Below are 12682 nucleotides of genomic sequence, written 5' to 3'. Positions count from 1 at the left end.
GTGCTCCGCTGCAGGAGGCAGAAGGGAAACCACATCATCGCTTCACAGAAATGCAGAATGTGCAGCTTCGCAGGAGAGAAAAAACAAGGCAGCTAATAAACACTCGTCTTTAAGCCCCTCACTCCAGCCCAGAGTAAAGCGTTGGAGGTTTACTCTGTCATTAAATGAAGAGTTTAAGCGGCTTTACCGGGCATTAATGTTGTCTTTGCAGACATAAGCACCAAAACAATTAAGGAATGCCTCCTATTAAGCACCGCCAACAAATATGCCAACGACATGACAGCTTGCCAGAGGTGAAAATAACAGTCACAGCTGCTGACGTCTAGAAAATAATCAGCGTCCAGCTTATTAACATATGAATCCTGACAGCTGCAGCTTCTTTTCAGGTTTTAAAACTGGTTAACGGTCTCTCGTCATTTCATACAGAGCCAAGATGGCGACCTTTGAGGGTGAGAACTGTGCATGGTTTCAGGGTCAACCTTTGGACAGTCCCAAGTAGACCATCCTGCTGTATGTTGCCTGTATTCAAGCAATTGGCTAAAGATGGACGAAGCCTTTGGGAAGTCACCCATGTGTTTCCTGGAGAGTGGTTTTGAAGAACAAACTTCAGACTTGAGCACTTGTTAGTTTGGATTTGACAAGTTTGAATTCTGGAGAATGGGAGAAAGCCCTGAAACTGGACATCAGTGTACTTGATGACACTCTTGAAGCCCGGTGGTGGTTCTGTCAGGGCCAGTAAAACCTTCTCTGCTGGCCTAAACTTTATCAAAATCACCGACTTACCTTTTAAATTATTCCCAATAGCCTATTCTTTTCATTTGGCAGTGTAACTTAGCATTAGAGCTTTTATCCAATCATATTTCAGCCATCACGTGTTGCCAGAGTCAAAGAAATCTGCCTGGGCCTTTACGATTAAAACTGCAGGTGGCTGCAGCTTGAAACACATTGTAATGACGCTGTTCCTTTAACAATCATATTTCAAGTTGGTATTTTTAGGCTTTTTCTGTGGCCTAGCGTGGAGGGTCAGAGAGAATCTCTGTTCAAGCCAAGCTAACGGTTCATGTTCATCTGTCCCGTTAACGTTTTGATAGCTATTTGATGAACCCATAATGGAGGAAGGAGGAGAGGCTATCGATTTGCTTGCAGATCTTCTTAGAAAGACATTTTCACGGCAGACTTTGAAGGAAAAGCTGGATATTGTGAGGAAAGGCCTCCCAACCCTGGAGCTAGCTAGCCTGACCCAGCCAGGGAGGAGAACTCTAAGTTCTGGTGAGTAAAATGATTTGTCCTAATGGAGAAATTAACATTAGAGACTGAAACATTTTTTCTTTTTTTTTTTTTGGAGTCAGCCTCAAGTGGACGATAGAGGAATTGCAGTTTTTGGCGCTTCATCTTTTAATTCTTTTTCTATTAAACCATAGCCTTTAACGGAATCCTCGAAAGAATTAATAAAACCTTATATGAAAAAGTAGAACAATAATGTGCTGCCATTCAGTCTCCTTTCTGTTTCGGAGCACTAAGCTTTAAGAGTTAGATGTGCACAAAGCCAAAACACTAAGCTTGGCACAGACTTCATATTTCAGCTCTGTCCTTTCAAAAAAATCAGCTCACCACTTCCTCCACGGCTGAGCAAAATGTGTTTGTTTAATCTGTGCATTCTGTGTTTGTCCCAATTTCTTGTTGAATGCAACCTTGTGCTTAAAATGTGATTTATTTATTTATTTTTTTTCACTCTCTGAAAGCCTCAGCAGCAAGTAATAAGAGCAGAAAAAGATGTCCCGCGTGCTAAAATCTCTGCTTTCACTAAAAATTTAATTACACACACGCTTCAGGACGGAATGTCCTCAGTAACACAACAAAACAACATCAGACTAAAGGAACAATTAGCTGCATATATATATAGACACCACAGTAATCGAGCCCCACGCAAAACATCAGACCTAGAGAGGAAACCTGAAGATGAAGGATCTAAGACAGAAAATCTGTGTTTAAAATGACACAATAATTCAAAGAGAAAAGCCTTTGGTAGAAGTGCTTTTGCACAGACATGTATCTGAAGCAGCAACGCGCCGCTAACTGAATAAATCTGAAATGAATAGGATTAAATGAATAAATGTCTGTGTTTAATTGAATTTTTTGTCAGACAGATATTTAGGTCTGGAGAGCTGCCTCTGCCTCTTTTACTTGATGAGATTATCTGGACGTTTTAATGAGCAAACAAATACTTATTTCGTTTATTTTTTAATTTGCCGCCTGCTGCACAGAAAACCTGGTAGGGTCCAAATTACCTGATCAACCATTAAAGGACTTTTGTTGTGAACTTGTCCTGTTTGAACCAATGTTGCTACGTAACCAAGCTCATCATTTAGACGCCACTTTTTAATTTTTCCTTATGTGCTTTCTCTGGTTTTCTCCCAATGCGATTAGATCCTCGTGTTAATCCAATCCACTGTTTGGCCATCTGCCTGTGGCTCACAGCAGACACCATGGCAGTAACGCACAAACAGCGCCGCACATCTGATGCACCTGACTGTAAACACGGACAACAAACAGGAGGCGACGAGAATAAGGCATCAGGAGGAGTGAGAGTGCGGGAGCAGAATAAATCTGCTATCAAAGATGAGGCATGTTCGCGCTGTGAGGAGCTGCAGCAGGAGCTCACACGCCGTCGAGATGCTCACCATGGAGACCCGACAAGACGGCCTGCTTGTTTTCATTCACCTCCTCTTTATATCATCTCCTACAACACTTGTTTTCCTTTCTTTTCTTTCAGTCTGTCACTCTTTCAGTTGATAAATTGTGTCTGAACTCTCCACCACCGATGTCAGTTGGAGTTAAACATCACAAATGATCTGGAACAATGTTCAGATGTGATTTTAGACTTTCTGACACAAGGTATCTGGTCATCTGAATTTCTCTGAGTCTGGACAAGAACCAGGTTTATTTAGAGCTGAACACAATGATCCATGGACCAGAGAGACCTGGATCAGTGGTCACCATGGAGACTACTTCCTGGACCAGAGAGACCTGGACCAGTGGTCACCATGGAGACTACTTCCTGGACCAGAACCTGGAAACTCCACATGTAGACTGCTTCATGTTTCACTGAATGAAAATACGGCAGCTTACTGGGGGGATTTCACACTTTTTGCTCTTTGGTTTTTGTTTAAATCATGTTAGTAGAGAGAGAAGTAAGTCTAATATTGACTTCCTCCTTTTCGTTCTAGACTACAGAATAAAAGAAAGGTTTCTTTTTGTGTTTTTTTTAATTTTTGCATTTAAAAATAAATTTCAGATAACAGTTGTTTTTCCGGTTTTCAGTTCTGGTTTTAAAAGCAAACTACAAACAAAAAACTGAATGCTGAACCTAATGATCCATGCCTGGGAGAGACCTGTATGAAAATATGTCTGTTTTTTTTTTTTTTTTTGTTATTGGTTTTGACTTGTTTGCATTTTTATGTATTTGTTTAAACCCCACTGGGAGAAAGAAAATTAAGTCTAATCTTAAATTTCCCTCTTTCATTTTGGACTATGGAATAAAAGAAAGGTTTCTTTTTTTTTTCTTTTTTTTTTTTAAATTTATAAATAAAAATCTAATAACAGTAGTTTTCCCTGTTTTTGTTTCTGGTACGTACCCTCAAACTACACATGTTGACCTATGTTGTATTTCAACGTGATTAAAATAAATGTTTGAGCTGCAGATGATGCTGCAAAAATGTGACAAATACCATTTGTTCTTTCCAAGCTATTTTCAGGAGAGGTCACTTATGAAATGTTTGTCCTTAAATCAAAGATAGTATTCATGTAAATATGGAAAGTTCCTGGAATTATAAGTTTCACTGGGAATAAAGGGGGAAGAAGTGTTATGGATGGATGGCTCGCCCAAAACTCAGACTCCGTAGCCTCCGTAGTTCCAGCTTTCAGCTCGTGGAAAACACACATTGGGAATGTCTCATGGTGATGTGATAGTTCATTAAAAGGTCACACATGACAGCCTTCCTTTTACCTCCATTCACGTTTTGATTTTTAAATGCTTTATGTGACCCTCTTTGTCGACGCAGTGGAGTGACTGATGGGTCAGGAGGATGTGGTAGGAAATGCCACGGGACTGGAGGGCCGTCCAGCGTTGGAAGGGTGCTCATGTCGAGCTGCACGCAGCTTCTGAGAAGTGATGCTTGACACCAAGTGTTGCCATGGATACCTTCTATGAGGGCTTTGCTCCATCTCATCTTGCTCTAGAGCGTGTTTTTGTCATGAAAGTCTTTTACAGTGTGTGTTTCACTGTCAAAGACTAAGCCTTAATTGATGCAAAGAAGTTTACTGGCAGACAGGACGTGAAGGAAATGGATGGAGGGATGAGGAAGATTGAAGGGCCGGTATGAAGGGGGAGAAATGTATAGATGGATGATGGTAGAGGAACCCAGGGAGTGAGACTCAGGGTGGAGGAACATCTCAGGAAGCTTTGGCTCCTTGTCCCCCTGGTTGCTGTAATGAAAGGTGGAGGAGGAAGAATAGAGAAGGGAGGGATGGGGGCTGAGGAGTGAGACAAACAGAGAAGGTGAAGATCAGGACGCACCTTTAAATATGGGGCGTGGTCTTGGTCCTTAAGTTATAATAACTTATTGTACGTGAGTGAGCCACAGAAGAAACAATTCAGAATCTATTTCTGCTCTAAACATCTTGGCTGCGGCTGTCAAAGGTCGGCAGGGGGTGGAAGGTGTTACTGGGGGGAGGTGAGAGGTGCCAGCTGGTGGGCAGTAGGGGGTGTTGATGGGGCTCTGGCAGGTACAGCTGCCCCTGTAGGCTCTGTGGGTAATGAGTGACAGCGAGAGAGGAGCACCTTGGAGGTGGGGGTCAGGGGTTAGACAGTTAGCGGGTTGTTCACAAAGCCTGCGGGGTTACATAATCTTATTACTGCCAGAGGGAGGAAGAGAAAAGCGTGTGCAGATGGCTGCGGGGTAGAGGTTTGTAATTCAGTCAGGGGTCCAGGAAGAGTTTTAGAGATTTTGGGTAAACAGAGCTTGGCTTGCAAATGTTTCTTTTACATTTGTTGGAGAAAATGGAGAAGGAATAGGATTTTCATTTTAACTGATTTGTTTCAGTATGGGTCACAATTCAGTTCTATTCATTGCTTTAACCATTGATGTATGCCGATCAGGCATAACATTATGACCACCTTCCTAATTTTGAGCAGGTCTCCCTTGTGGTGACCCATCAGAGAATGGACATGGGCCTTCTGAGGGTGTCCTGTGGTGTCATGTAACACAATGTTGTTAGTGGGGGGCTTTGAGGGGAGGGGCCTCTGTGGATCATCCAGATACTTGATCAGTTTGGGATCTAGTGAATTTGGAGGCCAGGTCAACACCTTGTGCTGTTCTTCATGTTTTTTTTTTAGTTGTTCCTAAAGTGTTTTTGTGTGTGTGTCTGTGTCAGGCTGCATCCTGCTGGGGATGGCTGCTGCCATCAAGGAGTGTCATTGCTATGGGGTGGGGGTGCCTGGTCTGGTCTAGGTGGGTGCTACATGTCTAAGTAACATCCACACCAATGAATGCCAGGTCCAGAAGTTTCCAGAACATTGAACTGTCACAAGATGGTCAATGTTATTCACTTCTCCTGTCAGTGGTCATAATGTTGTGGCTGATCGCTATATTCTCCAGTTCAAAACTTCAAAACTTGACTTTTTTTTCTTTATTTTTTGCTGGATATGGTTGCAGGGTGTTCTGCTCTTGTTTTAATCTTCTAATCAAAGTCGATGCTTTGAGTTTAATCTGATTTCTGGGTGCTGGCTGCATTTCTCTGCGTCTTGTTCCCATGAGCAGCAGCAGCAGCAGTCTGTGTCTCCTCTCTGTGTCTCTCTTGGCCCTTTGTGTGCCTCCTCTCCTTAGTGAAATGGTGTCTCTTTCACATAATGTCTCCCCGGGGACGTTTTAGGCTCCATACATTTCCACGTCATTTACTTCGCCAGCCCGGAGCCTGGAGACCGGCTACGACTGCTTGCTGTGGGTGTGGGTGTGGGTGTGGGTGGGGGCGAGTCTGTGGTTGTTGTGGTTTAAAAATGATCCTCCTCGGGGCTCCATTTTTTGTGCGCTGCAGTGACAATTGCGTGGCATTTGGAAACTGCATCGAGAGTGTCCACAGCTCAGAGAGTGATCATTACAAGCAGAGAAGCCCGGGCTCGACTCGGCCTCCAGGATGCAGACAGATGTGATTCTGGTTCCGTTTGACGCTCCCTCCGTCTCTCTGACTCATCCAGTCGTCATCCCTCTCAGGGCAGCAGCCACTGGGAGGACATACGGCCATTATTTCCCCACAGTATTTGTTTAATTGGTTGTGTTCTCTGAGTGCAGTGAAGCAAAGCTGTTCTCTGACAGCCCCACACACAACACTTACATCTGCCGGTGGCCAACGAAGTCTAGAGCTGCAAAAGAACATCGACAGAAATGAGCCCGGCCGCCGTTAGATCCGTGGTTTACCTTTTGATAAATGTTGCCTTCGGGTTCGTGCTTTGTCTCAACTGATTTTTATTTAATCCTTAGTGGATTATAAATGAATTTAGAACATGAACCAACAATGACACTAATGTTTGCATAAAAATATTAACCTGTGTCCATTTCTCAGCCTTTTATGTCATTAACATCATTTACATTTACATTATGTAAAGTGCAGTAGCCTACGTATGTACTACTCTTTAGATTATGTTTTTACCTTTTTTGTATTTTTTGCTACTTATAAAAAAGTCATCATTCAGCCTCCACTCAGTGTTTGACAGGACTCAATAGACCAGCATTAGGCCGATGTTCGAGTTCAGGCGCCCGGCCTTTTTTAAGAAGCTTCCCTCCCCATCGACTCATTCCTTAATTGTTTTGAAGCGGCTCACTGGCGAGCAGCAGTGTACAGTTTATTCGTACGTGCTATCAGAAGCCGCCTCACGCGTCATTAAGCTTTGTTTTGTTAATCTTCCCACTGCTTGGCATTGATTGCCTCCATGAATAGCTACACTCTGCTGCATGACAGACACGGAGCCGGACGCGGCAACACAAATACCAGGATGTGTCATCGACTCAGGGCCGTGATGTTGTTCTCTTAAGAGCGTCTGCTAGAGAGAGAGAGAGAGAGACACACAAAGTGACGCCGCGACATTATTGCTTCTCTAAATCAGGTGAGGCTCAGGAGGAAACATGGACCTAGTTGGTTGCCATAGTGATTAGTGAACTGTGCTGCAGGGGACTCTCTGTTCAGGAGAGAGTGCGTTTGTGTGGAAGCAAATAACAGACGTCATAGTTTTACACTGGAGCTACCAGCGTGGGTATTTAAAATCGCATATTTTACTTTGAATTCAAGTGGTTTGGATAAAAGTGTTGCTCATTCAAAGCCACAATAAAGTGGCTATACATACACTGCATATGATGTATATCCTTACCTGGATGTATCAGATGAGCTTCATGGTGAGAGCTTTAAAGTTGACGCGTCCCGCTGCAACTACTATTTAATCAAGTAGTTCACATGGTTTTTAGGAGTTAATATATTCCTATTGTACAGATTATCAAAGGTTTGCCTTCCCATGACGCACTGACCATTTATCTTCCACTGTCCTGTCTCACCATCTCGGTGTTAATGTGCTTTTCATTCTCAGACTCAACCAATCTGCCAACTGTCTATTGCCTACATTCATCAATTCCAGCCACTTAATTCTAGACATGCATATGATACCTCATGTATTCGTATTCTACAGGCCAACTCACCTGTAACGTAACTAGTCATAGTACTGACATTGCTTCATGACTTTGTGACCACATTTTGTTAGGTTGACTCCATCAGTACACCACACCATGACTCCATGTGTACCCTCTAAGCTTTCTACAGTGAATGTCCTGAATAATGGCTTATCCATTTGCTTTTTCCATTACTAATCCATCATGCACATAGTGGCTGACTACAAGTTGCCATGCCAAACGCTCCGTGAAGCAGTCCCGTGCAACTATGAGTGTTGGAAAAAATAATTAAATAATAATAAGTTGAATCCAACATTTTTTTGTAACTAGTAGAGGTAGAGCAGAGCGTAGTATTAATTAAACGAAAACGCAAGTGAGTCTGGAGGAAGTGTGGGCGGGGCATCGATATCACGGCTCCACGCGGCTCCACTCTCGGACCACAAGATGGCGCTGCCCGTATCCCCGGGAATATAACATCAGTTTGGCCAATGCAAGGAAGTGGAGACACATTGTCCATATTTCTATACAGTCTATGGTCATGCATCATGTATCTGGATGCCCCGTTCAAGGTGAAATCATGTCAAACTGACGGAACGCTGCATGCAAGGCCATAGAAAACCGATAACACAAGTTTGGATTTTATTATTTTATTTTCTTGGTGTGGCCGTGGCAATGTGCCCCAACTGACAATATGCCCATGTTGCCCAAACCTTTCATTTTAATGTAAATATGTTTATTATTATGCGTTTTAATACGAGATGAACTTGTTTTCTTGTGACTGTTTCTCTCCAACTAAACATCCGAAAGTAAAAAGTCAGAATTTCCTGCTTCGCCCCACTCTCTCTACTAATCATCTTACTCTTCTACTGTTTGGCCTCCCATCACCCCCCCCACCCTCCAACTGTCCCGCACTCTGTTTATAGCAACATCGCCTTTCCTTCCGGGTCCCTGAATCTCATGCAGAACACTCACGGCTCAGATAAAGAGTCACATATTGCATGACAGTAAACAAATAACCGGACTCAAACTTTGTTGTTCTTCGGGACAAATGAGCTAAAAGTGTTTCGCCCCGTCCCCCCCAAACTTCCTTAATTTGCAGATCAATGGAGGGCATTGAGCGAGGCCTGGCGGCTCGTTAGTTAACTGCCTCTGACCCAGAATGAACGAGCGCAAACATTCACACAGCGATAGGGAGGAGTGGCTGAGGGCAACTTTTTACCCAGCATGCCTTGCTTTTTCTACAGAATTAATGCAGACTTGAGGGAGAACCAAGGTCTCAAACTTTTGGGATGGGGAGAGGAGACACAGGAGGCAGAAAATGCTAAATAAAGTGCATTGCACAACAAAAAATAAAAAGAAGTAGTAATTAAAAGGCACATTATTAGATAGAAAACAGAGAATGAGACTCAAGCTCAAGAAATCTGGAAAATACAGAATCTATGAAGTTGATTTTTTTTTTGCTAGCTTCATTGACTCCAGTCTGGCATCTTCTGGTAAATCCACAGTGAGGAGAGAGACACTGATGTGACTCACTGCCATCCAGACTTTTATTTTGTATCTCCAAACAGAGACAATTGTTCACTCACGAGTTCTAGAACTTTCTAATCCATTTATAGTGGGGTGAAGGAAGACTAAAATCTTACTATAATATGAGTAATAATAACAATAATAATAATAATGATAACGCTCCATCTGGATTTCTTTATGGGGCATATTTCAACTGATGCAGAGAAATAAAAAGAAACCTCTGCACACACTTGGAATAACCTTCAACCAATCAGAGCAACAACGTATGTTGAAATGAATGCATTCTGGACAAATGGTTTAATCACCGTTAACCTTTGCTAGTCTATGATCACGATCAGATCAGATCACCTGGAGCGCTGCTGTCAACTTCACTAGAGAGTGCAGGGTTTTAATTTGATAGTACAAAAATATTTATGAATGTTGCTTGCAAAGCTTCAATGCTGCGAAAAGACTGAACATAAATATGCTAATCAGAAGCTTTCAGGCAGTCTGTTATTGAAGGAATCAGTCTGAGTCTGTAAAAGTGGAAATGACACAATATTTGAGTTGGCAGTAAAGCAGAGGAAATGCTGGGCCGGTTAATCTGCAGTGCTATGTTGTGATGAATAACTCCTCTGGCTCTGAGTATGTGTGCGTTGTGTGTTTGCACCTCATTTACCCATCTGCTTTACTCGGTAAGCAAACAAGCGAGCACAGCGGCGGCAGCAGCAGAATGACGAGGCTCCGTCTGTCTCCCTCCATCCGGCCCGCTGGCAGCCTCCCTCCCTCTCACCTGGCTGTATCTGCATGCACTTACCTTCGGTCTTGTTTGCACACGTGTCACCACGCCACATTATAGAAATGTGACATGGGATGAATGAGGCGGCAAACTGGAAGGTGAAGTGAATCCATCCTCCTAAAGCTGGAGACAGACGTTTAGCAGCTGAGGTTAAGGTGCATGACTTACCTTGTTGATTTCTGTTTATTGGTTCAGCATCACCAGTAATTAGTGAGACGCAGACGCATGAGGAACAAGGAAGCTGACGTCTCAAGTGGTTTTGATTTGAATGTTTTGATGTTTTATGCTCCGGCAAAGATCTGCAGGAGCAATCAACTCATTTGGACGGGGCTTTGTGTGGTGATAGACAGAAGAATAGCAGTAGTCGTACATGACATCTGAGCGCCATTTAGTTCATTGAGTTGAGTTCACTGTTGCTTCTGTTGTAAAAGATCCTTCACGTGACCATTTTTCCTGCTTCTATCGTCAGCTTTTAGAACAAAACAGCGAAATAACATCAAAGGACGAACAGTTAACGGCAATTACATTTTGGAAAGACATTGGAAAGGGATGTTTGTAGCCTGGAAGCGAGCTCGACTTCCCCCTGTGGAAAGTTGGTCTGGAGTCTCTCTGCTGGGAACGGATTATGCTCTGGCAAAAATCTAATTGGGCCAATCAAATCATGTGGGCGGGGCTAACGGGAGTAACAGTAGTCATACTCGTCATGTGGGCTCCGTGGAGTTGAATTTATTTCCGACACCACTGCTCTGATTGGTTGGAGGGCTATCCAGTTGCATTCAGAGCTTCGAGTATTATCATTCATATTCTGATTAAGGGAAAATAGTGTCAGTTTGGCCAAAGCAACAAAGTGGGGACGCATTGTCCATATTTATATACAGTCTATGCTTTGGACGGTGGGAGGAAGCTGGAGTACCTGGAGAGAACCCACGTAGACACGGGGAGAACATGCAAACTCCACACAAACAGAAATTACACAATCGTCCCACAAAAAAAACTTAAGGCTAGCATTCAGAACAAATCTAGAACAGAACTGATGCTTTTATTTGTTGAATCAGTTGGAGACATTTCACCCTAATAAGCTTATTTAATACTAGGGCCGCAGAAAACCCAGAAAACCCAGAAAACCCTTCGTCGTATCACTGTTAAATTGCGACGCTGCTACCATCGAGCGGATCGGCTCCAGGACTTGACTCTGGATTTCATCATCCCCACACTGCCTCTCTCTGTAGTATTCAGCTTCAGGAGAGATTGTTTCACACCAACAGAGAATTACACAACACGCTGTGATGCTGCAATGTGATGCGATACGTCTGATTTAGGCGCGATTTTAATTGAATCCTGCTGGATGCCTCGTTATTTCCTCAAAAGCTCCTCAGTCCTACGACTTTGCTGGGAGTCTTCTAATTACATGCAAGCGATATTCATGTGCATCGAGATTCAGCCCTCCCCCCCCCGCCCCCTTTTGTTGTACAGTCTCTCAGTTTACCTCTGTCCCTCTCCTGCCTCCCCCCCACATCTCCACCCCCTCAGTCTCTCATCCTTCCCCATCTCTGGTGAGCTGCATGGTTTGCAGGCGAGTGTGTGATCTGAATTTCAACATCAGTGTCTGTCCACCAACCAGACTCCTGGGATGTTGCTGCCCAGATTTCTTGTTTTCCCTCCCTTCGTCTCACCCCAATGATTTTTTTTTTCGTACTCACCCCCACCCCATCCTCCCACCCCCACTCTTTGTCCATAATCTGGCAGTGCAATCACATCAGAGTCAAAGAAATTACAGCTAATCACCTCAGTAAGATACAGCAATTTGTGTGCAATTTTAACATATTATTCTTCATTCTTTAAGACTACGTAATAATTCATTGCATGGCACATGTACAGTATCGGCCTCATCGGTGAAATGTCACCACAGACCTCCACTTTGCTGCTGTCATGGGAACAAAAGCTGCGTCTGAATTGCTCTGGGATTGTGGGCTAATAAAACCTCGAAGGCTCGTCGTTCATTTTGCTTTGGCTTCAGCGATCACGGCCCTATTCACTCAGAGAGGTGCTTAAAGAAGAGGTGCTGCTCAGAGGTGTGGTCTTTTATGTGATTTTCTGCTGGCTCTACAAAAGACATTACTGCCGCGGGGGGACAGGATGCAGCTTAAAACTCAACAAAAAGAGATTTAAGCGCATTTTCCTTCTTGTGGCACTGATAACGGCAGATTAGTTTAAGTAACTTTAAGCCTCCATTTTTTTTTGTGCGCCAGATTTACTGCAGCAATGGGAAACGTTAAACTTTAAAGCACTCCTACTGTAACGCTCCACATTTTTATTGTTTCCTGGTTTGTTTGAATGCTCCCAGAGCGTCTCGACAACCTGTGTACTGACTAATAATAAAGTCTGGAGGATGTTTGCTTCATTTGCCGATGTGGAGAAGAACAATATGAAACGTGTCACTTATGGTTCTGTCGTTTGCTTCACACATTATAAAATAAACTATTTTCTGTGTGTTTGGTATTACTGCACCATCACAGATCTCAATGCAGGGCTCAGTCTGTTATATTACCACACTGTTGCCATCGAGTCAGGAAGCTTCAGGATTTGACTCTCGATTTCATCACCACTACAGTAAGTGTTCAAAACTCAGCGTAGCTCGTTATATTTAACGTGCCTTATGTTGCAC

This window comes from Chelon labrosus, assembly GCF_963514085.1.
Source record: "Chelon labrosus genome assembly, chromosome: 7".
In the NCBI taxonomy this organism is placed as follows: domain Eukaryota; kingdom Metazoa; phylum Chordata; class Actinopteri; order Mugiliformes; family Mugilidae; genus Chelon; species Chelon labrosus.
This window is presented reverse-complemented; position numbering follows the sequence as displayed.